Source organism: Poecilia reticulata, chromosome 6, assembly GCF_904066995.2.
Source record: "Poecilia reticulata chromosome 6, P_reticulata-male-v2, whole genome shotgun sequence".
NCBI classification, from domain to species: Eukaryota; Metazoa; Chordata; class Actinopteri; order Cyprinodontiformes; family Poeciliidae; genus Poecilia; species Poecilia reticulata.
The window spans coordinates 23247776-23273277 of record NC_088835.1 but is presented as its reverse complement, the minus strand read 5'-3'; the positions used below and the strand labels follow the sequence as shown (position 1 = coordinate 23273277).

The window sequence follows — 25502 nt, the reverse complement described above, 5'->3', positions numbered from 1 at the left end:
TCCCGAAGAGGTCTCACTTCCACAGGGAGGCGTTCCGCTCGGCGTTGGTTCAGCAGAAGCGCTGACAGCATTTCGTTTTTAACAGCTTGCAGACGACCTTTTTCACATTAGCAGAGAGATGTTTCCCAACTCGGTCCTCTTTTGCATTCAATATCGGTCGGTCTGTCTCATTTGACGCGTCATGAGAAGCCTGACAAGTCTGATGTTTTTTTTTTTGTGTGTGTGTGTGTGTGTTGTTTTTTTCTCGCAAAATATGTGCTTGCTGCTTTTGACATTGACAGATAAGAGAGGTAAGGGGATGGATGTTTGATTAAGCGACTTGTTTGTAGAATATTTCTCTTTCAATTAGACTAAATGGTTAAGTAAAGCTACATACTGGCCAGCCTCAGCATCTTTGCGCCGCTCTGCATGGAAATGTGGCGTACAGTAACTCGGACTTGACCTGAATGTTATCTGGCTCAGCTCAAGATCAAAGCTGACATTGACGTGTGTGAGATTAGTGGGCATGCAGGATGTGACCCTGATCGTTTACTGTAGACTAATCAAAAATATGGGCGGCTTTGTTAGGATTTTGACCTGGTTATAAAATGTTAAATTGTAGTAATGTATTTCAATAAGAATATCTGTTCTGGAATGGTATTTCCATGTTTGAAGAGGACACTCTGCTGATTGCTGATTTCCCCAAAGATGCCAACCAGTAGGAAGGTTGTGTGTCCTCTAAATATTGGCCATCTCTCTTGACACAAAAGCCCAGGTGGCATGAGGATGTGTTTTTTAGTGCTTTGATGTGTGGAGAATTCAAACAGGTAGAGGAGAGTAAATGTTGTCATCTTTTAGTCTGGGGTGAAAAGGCCAGGAAAGAAAATCATACATAAATTGAAAATTGTGTAGCTGCAACTCAACATTTGAACTGAGCATGAGAATGAGTAAGAGAGGGGATGTAAGCGACTTTTGATGCTGGACCGGCTGGTTTGAGTGTTAGAAACTGGTGATCTACTGGGAATTTCACCCGTTTCCTTCTCTTGAGTTTTCAGAAGTGATCTGAAAAAGAAAAAAGAAATGTATGTATATATACATACTTCGTTTGCTGCCATTGCTAAAACTACAACTATAGGCAGTCTACTATTCTAAAACGTCACCGAAAATTGACATCATCGTTCACAACTCCTCTTTCTATTCACTGATTGGCCCGGTTGAAATTCAACTGGAGAAATTGAGCTCAGTGGGAAAAATCCCAGACAGATCACTGAAGGGAGATGAGAATTGAGTGGAATTGAGTAAGAGGCAATGGTCGGGGAGGTTTTCCACTATGTATCAGCTGAGCATTTGGATGCTGGATGCAATGCTGCAATGGATGCTGTTTCAGCAGCGAGTGTTCTGGATTGTGTTGCACACTACTAATGCTTAATGCTAGACTCTTACCTGAAGTGCAATTCCTTAAAATGCACGACTTAGTGGCACAGTAAGGCATCTGGGAGTGCCAGATGAAATCATCCACATGCTTCCTTTTAGGACGATAAGCCTGTGTTTCTTTGTAGTGTGTAAACTATATATTTTCATATTTCACAACGCTTAGTTATGTCTTATTTTAGTTTAATGTGTTAGTGCACAAACTGTTTCTGCTGAAAAAGCCCACACAGTCACAGTCCGTATATCTGATAAAGGTAGTACCCATGTGAAGGCTAATCTTAGCGACTGTTCAGGACCAGCGCTCTATGAATTTTCCATTTGAGTACCCATTGACAAGTGACATTTATTCATGACTCTGTTGTGAGCATTACCCATGTGTCACGGGTCACAAGTGTTTTTTGTTGTTGTTGTTTTTTTACTTTTACTAAATTACGTATGATGCAGTTTGTAGTCATGGTTTTTCTTAGCGGGAATGCAAACAGATGGGAATTCTGTCATACAAACTGATAGGGAGCATGCTGTTACATGTTGTCTTAGATGAAGCTCTGCACATCTACCTTTTTGACAGAAAACAAAGCTGGTTTGATTGCTTGTTTTGATTGCTGGATGAAACTTTGTGCATTGTTGTTAGACTTGTCATATGCTTACTGTGTGTTGCCTTGTTTGCATTAGCACCTTGTTTTGTTAGATTTTTATTATTATTATTATTATTATTTCCACATAGGGGTGGAATGCTGACTGCTAATTGAAATGAGCAATGCAATGTATTTTGGAAAATTAATAATAGCCTATTCTATTCAGTTTTGCCTTTTAAAGCAAGAATGGATTGCAAAAAAAGTTAATATGGCACATTAAATTCTGGTGTAGAAAATATATGTTTTTAAGTTCAAGACATGCTTGTTTCTAAATCTGAATTTAAAAGGCAAACTTAAAACCTTTCAAAACACCTTCAAAACTAGTAAGCATGGTTTTCCTTAACACATTAAAAAACAATTTTAAAATCACCCTCACTATTTTAATTTTTTTGCAAATATTTTGAATGCTTGGTGATTGGGGGTGTCATATGCAACACTTATTTTTCATTATGAGAGTCTTTGGTTGAAACAAAGGCATCTACAATGAGTTTACCCTTTCATAAAATACTTTACACAGATATAATTAGAACACAAGAAGCACCAATATCACAAGCTCAAACGCAGCGTGCAACAGCCAGAGGCAACTGGCAATCACTAGATGTTGTTCACATGATTAAGATTGTTTGTCAGTTTATAGGTCAGCAAAAGATAGAAAAGTTGAAAACTGTTGTTTAAGCTTTTAAACGGTTAGATCCCCTAATTTTACTCACTGTTGACAATTAATCAAAGTTGTTTTTTAAACTGTATACCGTCCTCACTTTTGAAGATTACTAAGGAGGCCTTTCTGTTATGTTCTTTTTTTTTAAGTTTTAAAAATATCTAACACCTTCTTTCACACTTTGAATCTAATGTTGGATATACTGATAAAACTAAATAAAATTATCGCATCACACAAAGAGGCTCTGAAGACATTGCAACATGTGAAGAATTTGCATATGTTTAGGTTGTGTTCTTGAGTTATTGATTTGCTTGTATTAAAAGGAACGAAAAACCCTGATTGTGTTTCTTTGCTCCTCTTTAAAAAACGTTTTTCCCCTCAGCTGTTGCAGTTGCTGTGTCATAAAGAATACATCCCTGGTTGGAATTCCCCAGGAAATGTTCAGCTGGAGGGTGGGAAGAAAGGCCTCAGAGAGTCACTGGAGAGTGTGATTGTTGAACAATATTTAATGCATGAGTGTGTAGGAGGTGGAAACTAAAACAGACCCCATGCTGTCGCTGTGACCCAGCCTATTTTAAAGGGAAATGGATCTATGTTTTTTTTTTGTTCCCTCTCTCACTGCTGTCTGTGTAATCGCAGCCTCTTTAGGGGTTGGCTTCCTTCCAGTTCAAGGTCTGTACAGAAAAGGGTAGATGTAAAAGCTGACTGCCTTCCTTACACCTTTGCAAGTGCTTGCATTTTTTTTTTTTTGCAAAAGAACAAAATAGAAGGTAGAGGCACTCAATTTATTGTTGGCATACAGGTAGTTTGCAAGATTGCATGAAGTTATGGCCATAATTGTGTCAGAATGAATCAGCTAACAACACAAGTAATAGTTTTTGGCGTTATTATATGACTACTGGATGTGTTAAGCAGCCAGTTACCTTAAAAAAGAATCATGTTGTTGTTCAGGGGGTTGTTTAAGGATTTGAACGAGGTCTCAGTTCTGTTGACTCAATAACTGGGCCAGAGCACCTTCAGAACTGTGGCTCTTGTTGGGTGTTCCTTGTCTGGACTGGTCTTTTTTGTGTGTGTCAAAATTGGTCCTGAAAAGCCACTGTGAGAAACAGTTGTTAGGGTCATGGGGAGGAAAGGTTCACTGATGCAGGTAAAGGCAAAGAGTGGCCAGTGTTGTCCTGTCCAACAAGCTTACTACAATTCAGATTTTTGAAGAAGTTAACGCTGGTTCTGAGAGAAGGATATCAAATACACAATCTACAATACAGACATTGCTTTGGCCTTAAGATTTCACAGTTCTACGTCTAATCAAGCATTTCTGAGATGTGTTGTAGAGACAACGCTTATCTGTGGAGGTCCCATCTCACAACTTAATAGGCTCAAAGAATCTGCTGTCCACTGAAAGCTGGCACCTCCAGGGTCTATTGGAGTCCATGCCTCAATAGGTCGGTGAGACCAAAAGGAGGGGGCTTCACTCTGTTAGCCATGTGATTCTAATTTTATGCCCAATTTATTCACAGAGCAGTGTTTTCTCTAGGATTATGGCTTTGGATAGGTGGAGGAAGATGAACCCTGACACAAACATTTTATCACACTGTCACAGAAATGGTATGCTGTGGTATAAGTAAGACATATGGTGTAAGGACATTTAGTTGGCTTAAGAAAAGAACAAGGTACATAGCTGATCAGCTGAACAGGCATCTCTCAGTGAGTTATTTTATTATCTGGTGCTGTTTAGATCTTAAAATTAGTGTCTCCTTAAAGGGCATATGGCGCCTAACATTGTTGCTAATATATTGGTGAGCAAAACATTGAGACCATCGCCAGCATTTTGCATTTGCAGAACTACAAATATGAATTTATGCAATTTGTAATTTTATTTATTGATGAAATAGAAAACCCTGTCAGTTGACAACAGTTTATTTGCTTTCTGATTTAAAAAATGTGGCATCAGTTACAGTTAGCTTAGCTGTACATCACAATAATAAACGCAAACTATTAAAGCGGAATGGCTCTTACTCTCAACCCAACCCTTACTAATTAATACGGCGCATATTGAGCATGTTCTACACATGTTGGTTGAGGTGGTGTGATTCTGTTAGTGATGTGTAAGCAGCTACCAGAATTGGGTCAATAAGCGCTACGATGACATGTTCAGTTCTCGGGTCATTGGCAGTTGCACAGCCCCGCGGCACATCTCATGAAGAGGTCGAGTGAGATACCAGCTTGGAGCCGTAGACAACTGACTTCCCTCAGTTGTGCATTCAGAAGTCGGTTCTAAATTGGATTTGTGGCAGAGATCGGAAATCTGAGGCTTCACTGAGAACCAGGTGCCTTCATGCGGTTTACTGGTGGACTGCTTTTATTTATATATAAATGTGTTTAGGATTTTTTTCTTTCCATGTTACTTTTACCACATATTTTTTATTGACAATTTTACTGTGAATATGAATATACTGTGAGTACTTTAAAAAAAATTAAATTCTGCAGTTTAAAAAAGGAAACACGCTCACTCTGTTTTTTTTCCAGAGAAACACTGGGCTGAATCACTGCTCGAAACAAACTGATTATCAGTAAACATCATGTGATAACATTTCTGAGGAACATGTGATGTATTGGTCCCTTTAGCAAAGTGGAAAGGATCAACTGATGTTCCTTTGTCTCTGACAGATGAATTATATTTAAAAAAAAAAAAGTCATTTGCAATGTACTGTATTTGAGAATAAGACAGACTGCTGTGTTGCTGTGTCTGGTCAATATTTTTCCCACTGTTCTTATGGCGCAAACTGCTATTTCAGAAGCTTTCAACTTGAGTTGCTTTTGTTGAGGTACAATGGTTGCATGTTCCTGTTCATTTATGCGCTCTTTTGTAAGCACACTGTTGGAGCTCTGAGTATCTCCTGCCAGAAATGGTTTAATTGTCATAACTGTATTTGATGTTAGACTTAAAAAGGACATCATAAAGTTTTTTTGTATGTTTGTGTTATCATGACAGTGGCATCTGTAATTACTCCTATGAATACAATCCAAAGTATGTGTTGAAAACTTTTATAAACTCTGCAGTTTTTCATGGCCAGCACATGAAAACATGGATGTGAAATGCTTTCAAAGCCTCCGACGGTTTTTTTCTTTTACTCCCAAGCATGCTGAGTGTGTATTTTTCTGGCATGGTTCTCGAAGGAATGCCACGGGAGAGAGAGGTCAGTGACAGTGGGGCAGAGATCACTGTTACACAGCATCCACAATCTGCATGAAAGATAAATCATAGGCAGTCTGGTAAGGGTGGTGTAACACTATACAGTGTGGACATTAATCACTTGGTATCCCTTTATGATGATTCACAGCCATATTTAAAATATGGTAAAGGTGAAGCAGATATTGGAGAAACTGGTGGTTAATACAGCTGCAAAAATGTTTGAAAATATCTAAGGTATGTCTGTGGCATATATGTAGGACTGTAAGACTCCCTCTAATTGGCAAAATATGCATATTGCATTAATAACAAATCCTTCTTCCATTTACAAAAGGTAAATGATTGGTCAGATGACCCCGTTAAGAAAACAAACATTGATTTAAAATTCTTATTTTTGTGTTCTGGAATACATTTCTGAGGATCACTATTACCACCAATGATGTGTGATTGTTTAGTTCCTGAAATTAGTGCAGACTGATTCCTGCTAGAAAGTCAAAAGTTTGGGCCACAAGACCATAGGTATTTGTTGCACCACATTATGAAAATATTGTGTTGTAATGTAAACAGTATTACAAAATTCAAATATTACAAGATATGCATACACATAAAAGTCTCACAGGTGATCAGATTCAAGTGGAATTTTGAATGACCAGTATATGAGTAATACAGGTGTCACGTCAGGAAATGTGTGCAACTACAAGATGTTAGATGTGACATGATGAGGTCTCCAATATTTGATTATTTAAGATTTTCTTAGACTTTATCATCACTTTTTTGGCATTTGAAAACATCCTTCTAATATCTCATGTGGCTTTTTTGATCAGGTAAGCAGGAAGTGTTTAAGGTTTTTCAATTAAAGAGATCATTTTAATTTTAATTGCTCTCATTCAGTACAATCATTCCCATTCTTTTTTTTTTGACAGATTTATATTCATCCCATCCATCCATCTGTTTTCCATACCTGCTTATTCTTGCAGGGTTCTGTCATTGGGCAAGAGGCAGGGTACACTCTGGTAGGTCGCCGTGTTCCTGTTCATTTCTAAGAAGAAGAAAAAAAGCAAATTAGTAGCAGCACACCAGAGCTTTGTTCAAGATTCAGAATTATTTTATCCCCTTGCCGTTGTGCAGCTTGTCTGTTTTAGGATGCATCATGAGTTCAAAAAATTCCCAACCTTCAGATTAAGCAAGCACTTAAAATATTTTGCCCCTCAAAGACACCCAGGTGTGAAGACAAACGTGAAGGCGGATGAAATGGAAAAACGGATGCAATAAATATTTAAAACTTAACTGCTGCTTTTTTTTTCTTTATAGAAAAGGCAGTGGTTTCACACCAAGGTTAATTGTGACCTGTCAAGTCCATTGTGTGTACAGCAGCTATAAGACTGTTTTTGTGATGGCCTAGGGGGAAAGGACTCCCCTGTCTGATGAGAAGCACTAGAATTACTGCTCTGATCCTCTGTGGGCCGTGAGGACTGCTGACCAAGCAGAACTCCCTCTGTCTCTGAGTTGCTCTCTCTCGCCCTCTCCCTCCAGTTTTCCTCAGTGTTCTGGCTTTCGTAGCGAGGGGGGTCGACACCTCAGCTTTTCTCATATAACAGAAGGCTTATGTGTCACACTCTCATCAAAATTATTTCATATTAGCCCAGTGGAAGTGCATTTAGCAGCTGGAGGCTGTAAAGTAGGAGTGATTGCGGCACTTTATCCCTGTATATGCAACTCATCAGCACAGCACTGACCTTGTGTAAGGACGGAGATTCTCTGGTTACCTTCATTGAAAGCCAATAGCTAGAATTACATCCTTTGCTCTGCTTTTAAAGATAAAGTTGACTCAGGAAAAATTTCTGGTGAAAAGGGAAATTCTGCAAAAAAAAAAAAGAAAATGCTTGTGTCTCAAATATAAAGCTTACTGCGCTGTAAGCTGTATGCCTCTCTTAGACAAAGGTGTTTGACTAATTGAGTAGTTAACATACTTTAAGCAGAAAATCCATCAAGTTCCATTTATTCCACCGTTGTTGTCCCTCCACAGTTTAGTGCCGTCATGTTGATGGATCTTTCATAATCCAGTGCTCACCAAGGACAAAACCTTTGACATTTGCTGTAATTACTAGAGGTGGTTTAATTGAGTGAGTCAAACGCGTCATTTGGAGATGCTCGACGTCTTCAGTAAAGCAGATTCCATAGTGAGTTATTACTCCTATCTAAAATGCACGCCAGCAGCGTCTTGCAAAAGCATTCATACCCCTTGGATCTTTTGCCATTTTGTCATGTTACAACCACATATGCTTTCTTTGGGGTTTTCCTCAAAAGAGTACGTAGATTGTTTTTTTTCAAAACACTACAAAGAACTATCTGAATCAATACAATTTACATCAACCTTTTACTGTGATTACTGCACATCTGCAAGACTTTGGGGATTGTTTAGAAGCTTTCCACATCTGGGGACTGAATTTTTTGACCATTCTTATTTACAAATAAGCATGAGCTCAGTCAGATTGGATGGAAATTGGCTGCCAGAAGCAACTTTAAAGTCCTGCCACAGATATTCAGTTGATTTAGGCTTAGGCCATTGTAACACATGAATATGTTTTGATCCAAGTTTGTACTGTAGTGTAGCTCTGGATGTGTGCCGCTCAATCAAAAGCAACCCAACAGCATGAGGCTGCCATGACCACAGTTCACCGTGGTAGATGATGTATTCGGGCCGATGTGCAGTGCTAGTTTTCCACCACGCTGTGCTTTGCATACAGGCCAAAAAAGTTCACTTGTGGTCTCATCTCTCATCTTCCTTTGCATATTTATTTCTGGCAAACAAAGAACATGAGTTCCTATGGCTTTCTTCTTGCTACCCCATTATAAAGGCCAGATTCTCAAACTTCGTAGGCATTTGTAGTGGTAATTATTTATACTAAATCAAACGCAGGGAAGGCTTAATTTTTTTTTAATTAAGTGACTTCTGAAGGTAACTGGATTTTACTTTAGTGAGTGTGAATAAATATCTAGCGTCTCTGAATCGCCGTTTCCCCAACACATTGTCTTCATCCATGTTTTAATGTTTTTCTCTGTGTCACAAACCATTCTTACCTCTGGACACCTTTGATCAGAGCGATTGATTTCCCTTCTGTTTTATGACTTGTTCATGTTGTTAGCAATATGTGTAGAAGTAAGAAGAGAGTATTGGGTCGGAAATGAGTAGAAGTATATAATGCTTTTGTTCAAATACAGGGAGTAACAGTAAAAAGTGGTCAAGAAAATAAAATGCCCAAAATAAAGTACAGAAAAAGCTTCTTAACTACAGTAATGACGTGCTTGTACTTTATTACTTCCCACCTCTGTTGTAAGCTGGAAAAATATGAAAACGAGCGTGAAAACCTTTTTATAACAAGTGGCAATTTGGTTCTTATTTCTTTTTGGATACAAGAGGGAACTTTTTTCAAGTTAATAACCCTGTGCACTTGTGTTGGCACAGCTGTGTTAATGTAACATAAAGGAAAGTGAACTCAGTATAAATACAAACTAGGAAAACAAAGCAGTGTCTTTTTCTCCTTTGTGCCACTGTGTCTCATGATGCCCCTGTGACCTAGAAATGAATCTCGGCAAAGCAGCTTGAAGGATGTCTAAATTCATGAAATGCATCTGGAGTAGCAAGGAGGGATGATGAATGGGCTTCTTTTCAAGATATTTGTAACTTTTTTTTTTAAATGACTTTAGTATTGCAAAACTAATTTAAAACCCCTTTTTACGTACTGTACATGTCAGTCACTGGTGTTCTTGAGGTCAGCAGTGTCCTCATGACAGCTAAGGGATTAAGCTTATTTGACAGAAACAATGACTCCAGAAGTAAGCATTAAGAAACAGTCAAAGGATTTCTAACCTGCTTCCAGTGGAAAACCTACACTTCTAGAAGGGTGGAGGACATGCAGCTAAGAGAGAATTCAAAGAAAACCACAGAGGTCAAGCAAACTTAAGAATGACGAGAGTTAGCAGAATACTGCAGAAATTACAATAAAAGTGTTACATTTTGTCCAGGGACTTTCAGTTACAAGCTTACATGACATTATAAAATTCTCCACCTTTACGGTTCAAACAGTAAGCTGTTGTTGATTTTATAATGGTAGGATAAGATTAAGTCCAGAAACTGGGATCTGATTTAGTTTTATGACTGGAAAATAAATCAGACATTTGGCTTAAAAACACATGGGTTAAGTTTTTCTCAGCACGGTTTAAAATGTGTTAGTTCACAATGGAAACGTTGATTCTTTCATACAACTAGCTTGCATGACAACATTCAAATGAAAGTGTTTAGGGCTAGCATTTGTACTTTATGTTTCACATCAAGTCATATCAAATTACGCCATCACTTATTTGTTCCTCTATCGTTTTCTAGTTGTGACATTATGAATGTTTACACTTTTAATGAGGAGAAAGCAGTGGAACTCAGTTAAAGTGTGTATACTGAATGGGACAGGCTTTTACTCATACATTTATTCACAAAAAAGATATAGCTGTGGCATTGCTCTCAAATTATTTTATGTGACACAAATGCACAGCTGCTCTTTTTTAAGCTTTGATGTCATTTTTAGGTAATTTTGCACATTGCTATGTCAGGGCAGAGGCTTGCCTGACCTTGTTTTACAGCAGCCTATGTTCATCTTGTTGAATGAAACATGGATTGTAGTGTAGGAACAGTTTTCATTTATTCCATGAAGATTTTTTTTTTCTTCTGCTCTGTTTTGATAATTTTTTACCCTGAATATGTCTCCCCTGCTCCCCCTGATAATCCTGAAGCAAAATGCACCTCCATGTGATATATCCAGGTAAATTACCACTGAACATGGTTCTCGGAGTGTTTTCTCACATATCTCCCACCGTATTCCATGTTGGTCATTTGGTGTTTTTCCAGATATTCAAATGATTATTTATGAATAAATTCACCTGGAATGCTTGTTGTCAAAAAAAACTTTTTTGAGTTTTTAACTGGAATCTGGTCCAATGACATTGATATCAAATTAACAAATCTCTCATGTTATTAAATTGTTCTTGTCATCATTGTCCTCGATGTACATGGTTAGCAAACATGGGTTCTCATCCAGTTTTGTCCCAGTTTCACTGGTTTTCCTGTAGACACATTTAACATTGAATATTGTTTTTTTTAATTTCTTTAAAAGTGTCAGCTTGTCACTTTTAAAGAAGGAAAGCACTGAGATGAAATGTGCTCCTTTTCTGTAAATGGGTATCCCCACATTAATTTGCCTGTTTAGCTTCTTAAACAATTAATTGTTGCTACCTCCACTACAGCTGATGAGCCAAAGGCTTTATTATAAAACTAAGGTTTTTAGAGGTTTTTTCTCATATGAATAATTATACATGTTAATCAGAGAAACCCCAAATGGTTGTGAAAAATTAGATTGCAAGGTTTGAACGTTTGAACGAACTGGTGGTTATTTTTATTCATAAGTTGATACACAGATCTTTCCTTAGTAATCTATCTGTAGTTTTGTGGCTGACTGAAGGGCTCCAGGTGTCACTTTTGTCATCATGGTAAGTGTAGCAATATTGCGCTGACCAAAGATGCCTTTTCAGAAATTGGTAGTGTGTATTCTTAAGACTGATTGTAATATTTTAAAAGAACTGCCAAATATTGGCTGATTTGTCAGCAGATGTATAATATTTTTTGACCTCTTGTCAAGCATCTGGAGCAATGAGATTATTTAAATTCAAAGTGTGCATCCATCGTACAATGTCCTGATGTTACATTCTGTAACCTTGTTTTTCTGTGTACTGCTGAGCCCAGCACTGAACGGAAGCTGAATATAAATGTTGTCTTTCTCAAGAGCAGACAGTGTACTAATGTAGAAGAAACACCCTAATCGGTTTGATCTAAAATGACTGACATTTGGTTTAATTTTCTGTAACTGATTTATAGTATCAGCTTTTAAAATGAAACTAATAACTCCCTAAAGCAGAACCCATTAGCTTGCAAATGTCATATGCCTACGTATTTTATTTCACCTATGCTCATCTCTACATATGTTACCCTGGTGTTTAATGTACTGAGAAATTAGATTGAACAAGTGTTTTTTCAGAAACAACTATATTATTTATTCAAAGGTGAAATAATTTGCCATTCAAAACATGAAAATAAACAAAAACACATGATGTAGCCTTAACCTTAAGCATGTTTAATGGGGGGCGAGGGAATCACAGCTTTAAGCTGTTCTATGGAAGCCTGGCTAATTCTGTTGCCTTTGTGTCAAATTGACCTTTCGGAGTTCAAGTTTGGTTTCATCAGACCTAAACAGATGCCTGATTTGACCTGATTTGAGACTTGGATGTTTTCTTTGAAGGAAAGGCTTCCAGTCATGAAATGCTACTTCTTAGTAAAAACATATTTAGAATATTGGAGATTGTTGTCTGATGTAGAACATATCAGTACTCAATCACCAGTTTCTACAGTGATCAGTGTTTCTTTTTTTTTTTTTTTGAGATGTCACTTTTGTCTCATGGTACATGTCTTCACTGTGCCATGGGAAATAGATAATGCTCTGTAAGTTTTTGTACTCTTAAACTTACTGATATGCTTGTAAAACCTTCCATCCTTCCATTGTTGAATTGAGACCTGTCTGCACTCCCAAAGGTAGCAAAGCTGAGTTAGTGACCTTGGTGTTATTATCCTTGACTGGCCAGCAAACTGGCCTGACCTGAGCTCCACAGAGAATCTGTTTGTTTGAGTGATTGTCTAAAGGAAGATGAGAGACACCAGACCCAAACTGCAGATGACTTAAAGGGTTCTATCAAAGCAACCTGGGCTTCCTTAACATCTCACATTTTCTCACTATCAAAATTATTTGAGATGTACCTCCGTAAACACATACAAAACAAAGATCCACTTGCGACAGATGTGTGTTTCCATAAATATAATTTATCTGTAGAGTTTTGTTTCCAGTGAGAAATAAGCCAGAATTTTTTGTTCTTCCATAAATCCAAAATATTAGATTCCCTGAAGAAAATAGCTAGTTTGGCACTCTGGCATTTCTATTTTAAGGCACTTCACCGACTGCATTGAAATCGGAATCATCCATCAAGTATGAATTTTAACATTGTCATGAATGAAGCCTCAAGTTTGCCAGTGAAAATTGGCAAAAAATGTCATATTTCTGTCACTGCAGCTTTCTACAGTGATACATATGATGCTAATTTCGAGGACATTTTACTGGCAAGTAAATCTCATTGCATTTAAAGATGACTCGCAACCTAAGCCTCCTTAGTTTGTAGTTTTATGTTATGTCTCAAACACCTTTTTCTACAACTCACTCCTTTTCTGTGCGCTCTGTAAATGCATTATACAGAAAGCCTTCCAGTATGCCCGATGTTTCATATGCTTTAGTTCAAGAAGCACAGCACCTCTCTGCAAGAGAGGTAAACCTTCTTCCTTATGCACGCATTGCTCAGCACTTACAGCAAACTGCATCAACTGAATTAGCGTAATTGGATAATTCCAAACTCAAAAGCCTTTTGTAAAACAGGCGGCGTTCACTTTCATCAAGGAACACATTAAACCATTTCCCTCATAGTGACGAACAAAACCCATGCAGGGGGCTCAGTGCGCTGTTCCAAATGTTTGTGAGAGAATATGTGATGCAAAAAAATCAAACGACAAAGAGAGTGCACATGGGAAAGATCTGTGAAGTGCATTTTTCTCCGAGATCAAATATTAGATAAGTGTTCCAGACATGTATCCTTTTTCAGGCTAAATTGAGACGCAGTGTAGAGGCTTAAAAATGATCCTGTGTTGATTTCATGCCATCACCACCATCTGTTTAGTCCACTATATGGCAGCTGTTTCCATATTTCTCTGTTGAGTCTTCATTTTCCTCAGACACACAGATTGATGGACCAGTAGCTTAATGGAGGCTAGTTGCCTGTGCGCAGTGGACATGCTAGACCTGCGCGGCTATACCCATGAGATAATGCATTCTCCCTCCAGTCTGGCTGCGAGGGTATCATGTAACACAGCCAGGTGTGTGTGCAAGCCTGAGGTCAAAGGTCTGACTTGCATTAGTGGACGCAAACTATCTGTCCTCCCATTGAAACCAGTATCAGTTGGCTGATTTGCCGCTTTATGCGTCTGGTAATTCTTCATTTCCCTCAGCTAGCTTCTGGTGTTTCTCAATCATTAACCATCCTTTCTACCCTTTTCATAATCCAAAATCAAATGTACTGCTGCCACATGTAGGATTATTGATGCTGTTATTTAATGAGTGTCAGGGCTTCTGCCGTTTATCTGTGATGTATAGTCCATGTGAGGAGCTCATACTGGGAAACATGCACTATATTTACAGTTTGATTTGATTTCTCTCTCTCTCAGGGAAAAAGCCTGTCATAAATTACAGGAATCTCGTGGAGCGTGGCACAGTGAAGCTTTATAAATCCCCCTGCTGGGAGGAGGGACAAAGAGACAGTGAAGGAGGCTGTGCTGTGAAAGGGCAATCTGTATGCAAGTTCAGTGGGAAACAGCATCCTCAACTCATGGCACAAGCTCAGAGGCACTGCCTCAAATGCGGCTGGCTTGCCATGTGAGGTGGCTCATTCTGCTCTGTGTTAGCCTCAGCCGCTGTGCAAAGATGAGTTTTTTCAAGAGTGTTTTAGGTGCAACTTTGTTTTGCAATGTAAAAGAGAAAACAGGGTTTGTTTCTTTCCAGCCTTCTTGAAACAGGTAAAAGTGTCCAAATCAGACCAACTGTACGGTGCATGCCTAATATCTTTTTGTGTGTACGCCACACTTGGATATTCTAGGCCTCTCGGTAAAAAAGGATGCGCCTTCCCCCTTTCCTTTGGTCCTGAACCACAGGAGTAATTGAATTACACATTCTACTCTGTAGCTTCTCAGCCTCATGGGAGCATGCAACTAATCGTTTGGAAGCTGTGTTTTTCAGAAATGGGGAGGGGGGAGGTGTACCGATGCTTTATGTCTCAGTAATGGGCAACTGCACCATTGATGTCAGTCATCTTTTTCTCACCATAGCAACAGTGGCATTAGTAGAAATCCATCAACAAGGCGCTTAACCTAATGACCTCTGAATGTTGTGTTGAAATCACATCTACAACATAAAACAAAGCGCTTTAACATCAGCATTGGCTGGAAGGAGCATCAGATGGTACAATAATCTGGAACGTAAATATTAAGGTTTAATAGATTTATCACCACTCCATTGACGTATACTTGTAATATTGGCTGGTACTTATATGGTAGCTGAGTCATAACTGTGTTTTTCACCTTGTGCATTAATACACATGGTGTTTTGGATATACCGATTTTGGATGCTTAAGACAATTATCATGAAAAATCCTTCTGTGTTAACGACTGTGTTAATCTTTAAGATTATACCCCAAAAAAGGAGGTGGCTCAGTCAGTAAATTTACAGACATGCTACTCATTGCATGTATCCGTAGTTTTAAAACGACTTAACTTTATAAAGACAGGTTGGTGCCTCTTTAGCTTCAGTTTTGCCACTAAAAATATGTTCAAATAAAATGTAGTTTTCCTTTTTCGGTAGAGGAGAGTCCAGCGGCTGTCTTTCAACTAGCTGACCTGCAACGTAAAGCAACAGCTGGGGGAGGGCTCTGATTTGCTACCCAGTGCTACGTGCAGCAGACAAAAAGCTCCAGACACTTCAGGATTTCCATTTGCATCTCATCAAAAGGTTATTAAGCCTTACAAATAGGCATGATGACATTTTTTTTGAAAACCTGTATAGCATAACACCATTGACCAGCACATGCCTACTTCATCCTCCAGAGGCGTCTTGCAACAGTTTCATCACCGCCTGCATCTGTTCATTAAAATATGAACCCAAGAGATGTTGTTTACCCAATTTTCTTCAAAGATGTACATCATTGTAACAATGAACACAATGAGGCTGTCGATGCCTGATACTGTTTCTGGCTGTCCTTTGAGGTCTGACCTGCCAGTTAAGTTTGTGACTTTGTCCAACTCAGTTTTTTTTATTTTCTCAGAACCATAACACATCCATACTAATCTGTTTGAATTAAAGAATTGCTGTAACAAATTTTAGCCATGGTCAAAAAAATGTCAATAAACATTTAGCTGATTTAAAACATGTTGTTACATGTTTCAAGGCTGATGTGGATCACTTGCAATAATTACACATGCAATTGTGGTGTTTTATTTATTTATTTATTTACTTCAACTGTTATTTTTTAGAGTGTAAATACTAAATCATATTTTTTTTATTGAGATATTTTTTGGAACAGTTAAACTATTCATTTCTGCATGTTGTTAAGGAATGTTCTGGCTCCGAGCAAAAACTGTTAAATAATGAAGGTACAGTGAAGATTAACAGTGAACCCAATTTAACCTTGTTACTGAACAACTCCAGGAGAAATAGGATCTTTTTATCAGCATCCACAGCTAAATTTTTGGCCAGCATCGTGAAAATGAATTGTGTGGAAGAAGCAGCCCAGCAACAAATTAACACGTCGAGTCTTTGTGATTATCAGTAATTGTCATAATACCTTCCTCTTCAGCTGAAAGCAAAAGTTGTGTTTATTTTTCCTCATTTTCATTTTAAATAGTTAAATGGTATGTTTACAAATACACGCTAATTGTCTTTCATACAGCATAACCCTACATGCTAATGTTCCCCTGTGAGGAAAATAAGCCTCGTTAGAGGAAATCTGTTTGTATTTTCTCACTGTCAAACAATGGTAAAGCTGTGTTAAAACACAACACAGGGTGACCCTATCGTGTCCAACGGATCCGTTCGTCTGTTGTTCTTTTGTTTGGCACCCTTTCATAATTCAGATTTACTGCTGCATCTGTAGTGTCCATGTTAATGAAGTAAAGCCCAGTGCAGAGACCCCGCATTGATTTCATTTCCTGCCTCTCTGGCTGCTCCCTGGGTAGAGATGGAGATTACATACAAAAGGAGAGATTAAAGAATCTGTATCCAACTGCAGTGTCACAGCTCTGTGCTTGGCTTCTCAAACAGATGCAGGACATTAAGGGAGAATTGCAGAATGTGAACTTTGTTTCTGTATTTTAGATCTGTTGAGCCGAAGTTTGCTTCTTGTTAACCCTTGCTTGAGAGTTTCGTCTTTGTCTTCTTTTAGAATTACACACGCATCTTGGATTTGAAAGCGAACGTCTGATTAATTGGATGATACCGCTCCTGTCAGGGATCCACAGATAGGGAGCGAGGAATGGATGTGTTGTTGAGTTAATATAGAACAAAGAAGGACACAATTCCTTTTCTAACTTGATGCTTGCCTGCCTTCAAACCCAAGTCTTTACCTTTGGTCTTCAATCAGTCTGCACTTCTGTCCAATCAATGCTGGAATGGAAACAAGCCAAAGATAAGATCAGATAGAAAAAGTTCAAAATGGCTTACTGTGATACTGTATATTGAAAGTTTTGTAAAACACTAAAGTATTTTTTCCCCCACCAATATCTTCAGTAATGAACCTCAAGTTTTTGAGGTTGGAAGGCCTTCTTGACATTATCCTAATCCAGGGTTTCCCATATTCGGTTGTCCTATCTTATGTTGCCGTGCTTGGATAATTCTATCAGAAATAGTCAAGGTAGAAATGTCACAGTCCTTGCACGCAGGGAAATTAAACATTTTGAAACCTCTGCACCAGACTGATTTTGAATTTGTTGATTAGAAATATGGAGAACATTCAACCTGCTGTCTGAGATGCAGCGCCTCTTGTTTTGATCCTATACTTTGTTTGTTTGTTTGCTTTGTTTGGTTAAAAATAATGATTTGGTGCATTTTGTCTCTTTGCAGATAAGCTCTGTAGAGGTGATTATACTGGCTCTTCGGAAAAAAATATTCCATCATTTGTTTCTGTAAGAGGGATACAATTTTCTCAATAAACAGTATTTGGATGATTTTCTCTGACAAACAGGCTTCCCTGCCTTCATTGAGATAATTTCTGTCTGATGTATTATAGTGTAAACTTGGCATCATTAGCAACACTAAAAGCTGCCCAAGTGACAACTTGCCTTCAGAAGCAACACAAGCATTTTCTGAAAAGTTGAGATATTGTGAAGATAAGCCATTCTAAAAAAATACACCACAGCTCTTTTTCTTTGTAGGCAGTCACATGTGCTATGTGCAATAGGGGTAATAAATAAGTCACTATCATCTTGAGGCTGTTGGTCATCCTTTGAATTGTGGACAAATTGTAATGAGTTCTATGTTGTGACTGTGGACAAGAAAATAAAATAAAAGTTTGTGCTGTAATTGACATATTTTAGGTAGATTCTGAACAGCATAGATGCACAAAATTAGAGTATGACTCGTTAACATTCATTTGAATGGACCAAGACTAATGACCTGGCACCTGATATCTGTAGGACAGGTGTTGCTCAAACACACTCTCTTTGATATTCAAATGATTCTACCCATGTTCCTCTATTTTCTTTGCTGAACTTTCAAATGGTTTCATTAAGAAAATCTCTGAAAAAGGTGTAGATAACACTGGCGCTAGCTCAGGTGTTAAGTGTTGAAAATAAGTGTTATCATTACCCCTGAAACGGCAGAAATAATCAGTATTCAGGTTATCAGCTTGCTCGGTGCCCCCACTTTACTAATTACAAGAGTGTGTCAGAATTAATGAGTTGAAATCTATTATGGTAGAATTCAAGAAGCCAATTAGTGAATCTCAGGAAGTGAGCAAATTGCTGAGCTGCAGAATATCTGTTACGTCTTAACTTTCAACAGTAAGCAATATGCAGCACTGAGGATGACCTGTGGTGTGCAGTCTGGGTTGGGAAATATTAAATTTGCAATAGACGTTTGAGTTGCACAATGGAGTACAAGCAGAAATCAAAAGTTCATTTGATTCTTATTATCGAGTCTGTTTCAGTTCCAAATGACTGCAATAAGTAAACCTTTGAAAATAGTTGAATTTTCTCCTGACTGCCACTGCTCAGGAACTTTTAAAAATGTACTTATTTTTCTAAGCTGATGCTCGTGGGGAGCACTCCTTCATGAAGATGTTTGCAAGTAGGTCTATCACAATAAGCAATAAATCAATTGGTTACATAATAAATTGGAACGAGCTCAACAATTTCAGTTTGATTGATTTATTGTTTGTCTCTTTTCTCTCTTTCTACCAACAACTGGATGATAAAGGTTTTCAGTCTGGCGGTTTGGTCTCAACCAGCCCTTGTTTACAGAGACTTCATAATTCATCTTTTTTGTTAAATGTCTTTCAGTTCCATGTTAAATGTTCATTACCAAATGTCATTACCATTATATTACTTGAAAATAGTCTCAAAATAACAGTAAAATTGCTTGTCGCGATAATGTTTAGGACAGTTTACTGTCCAACAAATTTCATTATTGTGACAGGTCATGTCTTTTTCAAGTCAAGTCTCAACTCTTTCAGCTCAATTCAGAGTCAAGTTTCTAACAACTGAACTAAACATCTAGTCTATCTCTAACACTGCCTGGCTGTGGGTTTGGATTCCAAACCTGTACTCCAAGCTTTTAGGCTACAAGCATACGCCACAAAACTACATGCAGTTAGTGAGCCTTTTTTGTTCTGGTAGGAGTCATTTAACAACCACTAATTGTTAAATTTGAGGACTATCACATATTTTACTAAGAACCTGAAAGAAAACCAGCCATGGTACGACTGTAGAATTTGTGATGCAGTACAAGCATCTGGATACAAGTGTCTGGATGTTTGTTTGTTATCCTGCATAGGGCACTTTCAAAAAGTCTTTTAATCAACCAGATCAGATGATTAAAAGCTGTATCTTGGGTAGAGTATAATAGTTATACACCCAGACACACTTCTTCTCAAGAGTACAATTCCAGTTGTGTTCAACTTTTATAGGTCTACAATCAAAGTCTGTCTTGTATTGCTTGTCAACAATTTATCAGGTTCTCTATTTGCTTATACCCTTGTCAGTGTTTAGAAGGCATATTAGCCTTAAATAAGTTAAATCAGCAGTACATTTTGGCTTATAATCAAGTTATGTATTTTTCCAACTTTGCTCCAGCAGTTTCCATTCAAATTTAATTTCCTGTCGTTGTCAAGCAATAAAATAATGCCTGTCACATGTTGGAGCTGGACTGTTGGCTATGTTTTGCCAGAGCAAGTTGTTAACCAACTTTGATCAAACCTTCATCTACCCACCCACTCACCTATACCACCTTTCATCGTTATTGCATATTTTGCATGTGTATTGTTATTGTACCCAACTGTATACACTCACCGGTCACTTTCCAGTATCTGTTTTTCTTCACAGCAAAACATATTTTATGCCAACCGGAGTTTCTCCTCAACAGTCTTGTTGATCTAGGTTCAGACAACATCTGTAATGTTCTAAAAAAAAAAAAAAACATGCATTGTTTAAAGTGTGCATGTAGCTTCATTACTGGTTTCTGAAGCTGGTCGTTTAAAAAAACATTTCAAATTAAATGAGAACTCCACGTGTTATAACTGTTTATATGACACTTCTATGATTCGTCTCTCACTGCCAGGTATTAAAGTCAATGATGTATTCCTCCATAGAAGCAATATGGTGATGGTAATTATAAGCAGGAATGTTACCAATTAGGTTGGCATTTCTTTTCAGGCACTTGAAAACATTCTCATACAGCTTCTTAAGCCCATTTCACCTTGCTGCAAGCTGACATTTTCTTCTCCCTTCTGTCTCCCTAAAACCTTTGGGCTTAATGAGCCATCTAGCTGTTTGACCCTGATGATTCACTTCGGATTTAGCTACCACTGAAAACCAACGATTGGGTGAGTGCAGCGTGTTTGTCTGCATCCACACTAGTTGTGCATCCAACAGTCTCTAAGCTCATTACAGTAATCAGGTTAAAAAGAGAGGAACTGGGGAGTGCTTGGCCTACAACTCGTTTCCACTGGACTTCCCCAGTGAGAACCTCTCACCCAAGCTCCGGCAGAGCTGATGGGACCTAACTCTGCAGATGCTCTAATGATCCCCTCCCGCTGATCCTGTTTGTGTGAAACCCACACTGTGGTATTCAGCTGCAGCCATACAGTCATAATGACCAGCTTGTAATTGTAAATCCCGTCTGAGACACACCTATTCTTCTCTGAGTTTCTGAACGATTTAATCTGGCTCACACTAACTGTAGACAACAAATCCTCCTTTTGGCGGTTCACTGTCTTGGTGCATGACTTAAGTCAATCAGTATGGATGAAAAATAAATAAATAAAAAATAATATATATATATATATATATATATATATATATATATATATATATATATATATATATATTAATAGAAATGCATTACAGAAATGACATAGTGCCAGTATTGCTGCTTGGAGGAATAGGCTCTGTTCAGTGTCATTGATTCTGCCTAACATATTTTACTGAGTCACAAAAGCTGTGATTAAGCTCTAATAATAGTAGCTGTCCTGCATTTTGTCTCTAATGCTTATTCACTGGTTTGATCCTACATTTCAACTGTAAGTCTCTTGACATTGCGAAATTCCACTGCTTCTACTTTTGCTCTGTCCTTGTGAGAAACTACAGAACAGCTCAGTAGAAGTTATTCAGACACTGTTTAGCTGATTTGTAGTAGTTACAGCTGGTATATTTAAACACAGAATGAGCGCCTAGACATTTAGGAAGGCTCACTCTCCATCTTAAATGCTGCACATAAAAAGCAGAGACTTACATCCTCCAGGATTTTTTGCATTTGCATTCCTTACAGAAAGAAACAAACTATTTTCTTTCTTATGGATGCTTATAGTTGGCATAAGCAACCTGTCTTGGAAATGCCCTAAGCTGCAGTTGAAACTAGCAGATGTAGAACATATAAGCCAGTAACTCCTTAAAGCTTATATATTATTTGTACAACTTCTTTTAAAAAATGTGTGTAGGCTTAATGCTCAGGATAGTCATATTTATTTTAAATAAATAAATGAAAACTTTGAAACTGAGAAAGTTGCTAAAAATGTCACAATGTTATGGTTGCTAACTTGAACATCTCTGCATAACACAATGTATATGCAAGGTCTGCAGATCAAATCTGGATTTCTGACGTAAAATTTTACATTATGATCTACTTGTTGAGGAAATGCATCAGAGAGAAATGTATTACTTAGAGACTTGGCAAATCAACCCCCTAATGAGGGATACTGTAATGAGTCCAGTCTTTCTGTAATTTATCAGAGAATTTGCTCATGACAAGTGCTGTAATTCTAAACACTAACATTCTGGTAGCATGTGGACATCTGTTGCAGTTTCTGCTTCTGCTCTGATCAGCTGATACTAGGGTCCACAGCTAATTAGTGTGTTTACACAACAATACCAGGAGGACGTTGTGTACTTTTCTGAAGCATTATGAAACCTTTCCGGTTCCACTCAATAAAGCATATTTTGCGAGAATTTTCTATTATTTAAAAGCTTTGTGGAATGGCCAGTTGGTGTTTAAATTATCATTCTTTTAGGTTTTCCAGATCTATTGCAGATCCGGGGGGGGGAAACGGTGCAGCCGGGTATGACATCTGCTGTTAGATGTGCCTCCACTTTACTAGAGCTGATTGAGCTTGAAGCATAAGCCAGGAGTCTTGCATAGCTGTAATTTCCTTAATTTCTCTAGGTACAGGCTCTAAAGCATTTGCACTTTCAGACAACTTGTGTGGTTCTCTTTACTTGTCCACGGTGGACAATATAGTAAGAATTTCCACATTGTGTTTGTGTCTGTGGTTCATTGGCCAGATGTTTACGAGACTGATTTAAGTCAGAATTGTTTGTTTCTTGTAACTGAGAACACTTTTGGTTTATGGGTGGAAATCCACTGAGAAGGGTGGGAAAAAAAGATCTCTACACTTGTGCTTATGTTACACGACCAGTGTGATAGATTATATCATGCTACTTTTCAATCATCGGGAATGTATTCATATATTTAAAGGATGTTCAACTCTTTTTAAGAGGATGAAGACGTAAAAAACGGTGTTCAAAGCTTTCAAAGCTCTTTTGAAAATTTTGGGTTAAGACACCCACATTTTCGGCAGGACTCCTGCAGGCAGCCTCTGCATGAAAAACTTTCTGAAGTGTGTGAAGACAAGTTGCTGTATACTTCTCTTCCAGCCAACTTAAACATTTGATTCGCCAGTCCTTGCTGAGAGAAAAACAAAGCTGCAAAGAATCATACAATAATACCAAACTTGGAATCAACTCTCAAATTCTAATAATGTTTTTTTTTTTTCTTTTCTTGTTTTAAACTTTGTGGTATTTCCAGAGTCTGCTCTCATTTTTGTAGTTGTCTTTTTGATTTACATATTTTACATTTTTTGGAGGATATTTTGCTGAAAACCAGTTCATGAATTTGCTACGTAAAAACGTTCCCTCATTAAAAGAGATATTTCACAATTTGTGTTCACAATTTATGAAGGGAAATTTCTGTTGGTTTTTGAGCAGTTAATATCTTAACTGCAATAGATGACTCTTGATATTTTAATTTGGTATAAATCCACATTACATGGGCCCAGAGGCTGAGCTAATGCCTCTTACATAGAGTAGTGGTTTGAGTCTAACAGTCTGAGTGAAAAGCTACAAACTGCAGCTCTGACAGGTGATGGACTGTATGAAAATATTAAAAAGAATGCCAGTGATGTCCCATGAACTGTTAGTGTTACATAATAATCTGTTCATAATGGCTATAGTTATATGAGAACCTAGATGTTTCTGCAACTTTGCTTTTCAGGTTTTTTTTCTAACTAACATTCTCACACTGTGAAGTTTCTCGTTTAAACAAAATACTTTCTGGTAAGTCATTTACTACACTGAAACTTGCTCATCACGTTGTAATTTATAGCGTACCTTGGAGAATGCTTACTTTCTGCGGTTGACATAAAAGGTTTTAAATTATCCACCAAGCCTTCCAATTCAGAGAAAGAAAAAGAACAGTTATCAAGCCCCATATAGTGAGATATAAGAGTGGAGAATATGAACACAGAAATTAAAAGATGTAAACTACATAACGACAAAATAAAAAAACAACTCTCTGGTTCACTTAGAAATTCAACAGTAACTTATCTTTTCAGCTTTGATTAAACAATGATACAGAATCACTCCACACATGAATGAAGTTCCTTTACCAAAATTCCACTAAAGTGGTAAAGGTGACGTTTTCACAGAGAGACATTCTCATTTTTCTGTCAAACTGTCAAAGCGAATCAAAGTCGGCCCGATCAATCTCTTTTTCTGCTGAATATTTCCGTGTTCTTGTGACAGAACAGCTATGAGGCCTTGCGGATAAAACCAGGATTGAATAGTCATGTACACAGACGAGACAGCCCTTTATATTGTCAAACTTCTCTCTGATTCCCTGTCTGCTTGACGTTTGAAAGCAGACTTAGCTGATATCCTTATACCTTTGCGAAGTGTTTGCTAGACCCAGATTATGACGAATTGTCAGCTTTGACCTGAGGGTAGAGTGGAGGTTGCTGCTGCTGTCCAGACTTGTATGTCCAGGAAAAGGTGGGCACAGCAGCAGTCATGGTAACGGTGGGCAGAATTGCTGAGCTGGAAACAATGGGCCGACAACATGGCCTCTCCCTGAACCATTTAACAACATAGTTTTTCCCACTATCAACACAGGGGGTTTTATTGTTATAAAAGCCTCTTTGATACTCACGCACCAAAATGTTGGTGTGGATTGACTTTTAAGATGTTCTGCTAAGTTGTGGTTGAGAATCCAATACAAACCTCGCTTAAAGAGCTAGAAGAGTGACTTTACAACATTCTGTCTTGACTCTTCCCGTACAGCATGCCGCAGGATGTTGAATGTTGATAAAGTCCCTCTGTGTATCATACTTTGGAGCGGAGCCGGCATATGTTCCGTTCCACTGCTCTCGATACTGTAATCAGCATGCGAGTGCTGAGGGTCAGCCAGCCGCTGTAGTGTGAGAACGAGGCTCAGCGAGAGATCGGAGTCACCTGATTTGGAAGAAATGACATTCCAGGCGGCATATTCTGAGCCAGAGGTGTGAGAGTGTCGTCCTTTTCTCATTTTCACTGCGGCATGATTTGTTGGGAAGGTTTAAATTAGTGGCGTCTGAAAAGTTTGCATTCGGAGTTAAAAGTGTATCATCCCATGTGATTTTGCGTTTTATATGAACTTCCACCTTCACATGACCCCGTCCGTATTACCCTGCCTTTTCTGTGCTATAACCTCCAACATATATTGTATGGGTTATTAAACACCATTTTGTTCATTTTTCAGATTTCTTTTTAATAAGATGATTATTTTTAAGCATTCTGTCTCTTTGGGAAAATGGTGGATTTAATCAGAGTTACAGACCGAAACAGGGAATGCTAATGAGAGCAAATCCTGGTCACGGAGATCAGGGCTTGGCATCCTATTTGTGACCTTTGTAACTGTGATGCAATGATTTCAAGAGCTTGCTCTGCCTTGTACTTAAATATTTTTCCACTGATTTCTGTCAAACCAAGTGTCTTCCTGCTACTCTTTAAACACTCTAATGTACTTCAACTGACATATTTCATCTGGTTTGACTTTGTTGCTTTTTGAAATATTGCTTTTGTGACGGATTTCTGGCCTTTCTTGTGGAGAACAATGCTATA

At 38.1% G+C, this 25502-nt stretch overlaps 1 protein-coding gene and 1 long non-coding RNA gene across 8 annotated transcripts in view; one reads left to right on the top strand and one right to left on the bottom strand.

Moving 5' to 3' along the window:
• tln2b (talin 2b) overlaps nt 1–25502 on the top strand; it is a 98356-nt gene that overhangs the window by 420 nt on the left and 72434 nt on the right. Inside the window, exon 1 of one of the 7 annotated variants that reach the window (XM_008412279.3) lies at nt 20–290. The exons of the other annotated variants lie outside the window; for them this stretch is intronic. The gene's annotated coding sequence lies outside the window, so the exon portion shown is untranslated. Of the gene's footprint in view, nt 1–19; nt 291–25502 lie in introns of those variants that run through there. 7 annotated transcript variants of the gene reach the window in all.
• On the bottom strand, nt 5387–8291 carry LOC103466595 (uncharacterized). The gene is made up of 4 exons (XR_533963.3): nt 7864–8291; nt 7630–7752; nt 6855–6932; nt 5387–5946 (listed from the first exon to the last, which is right to left on the bottom strand). It is a non-coding gene; the product is annotated as an uncharacterized LOC103466595 (long non-coding RNA).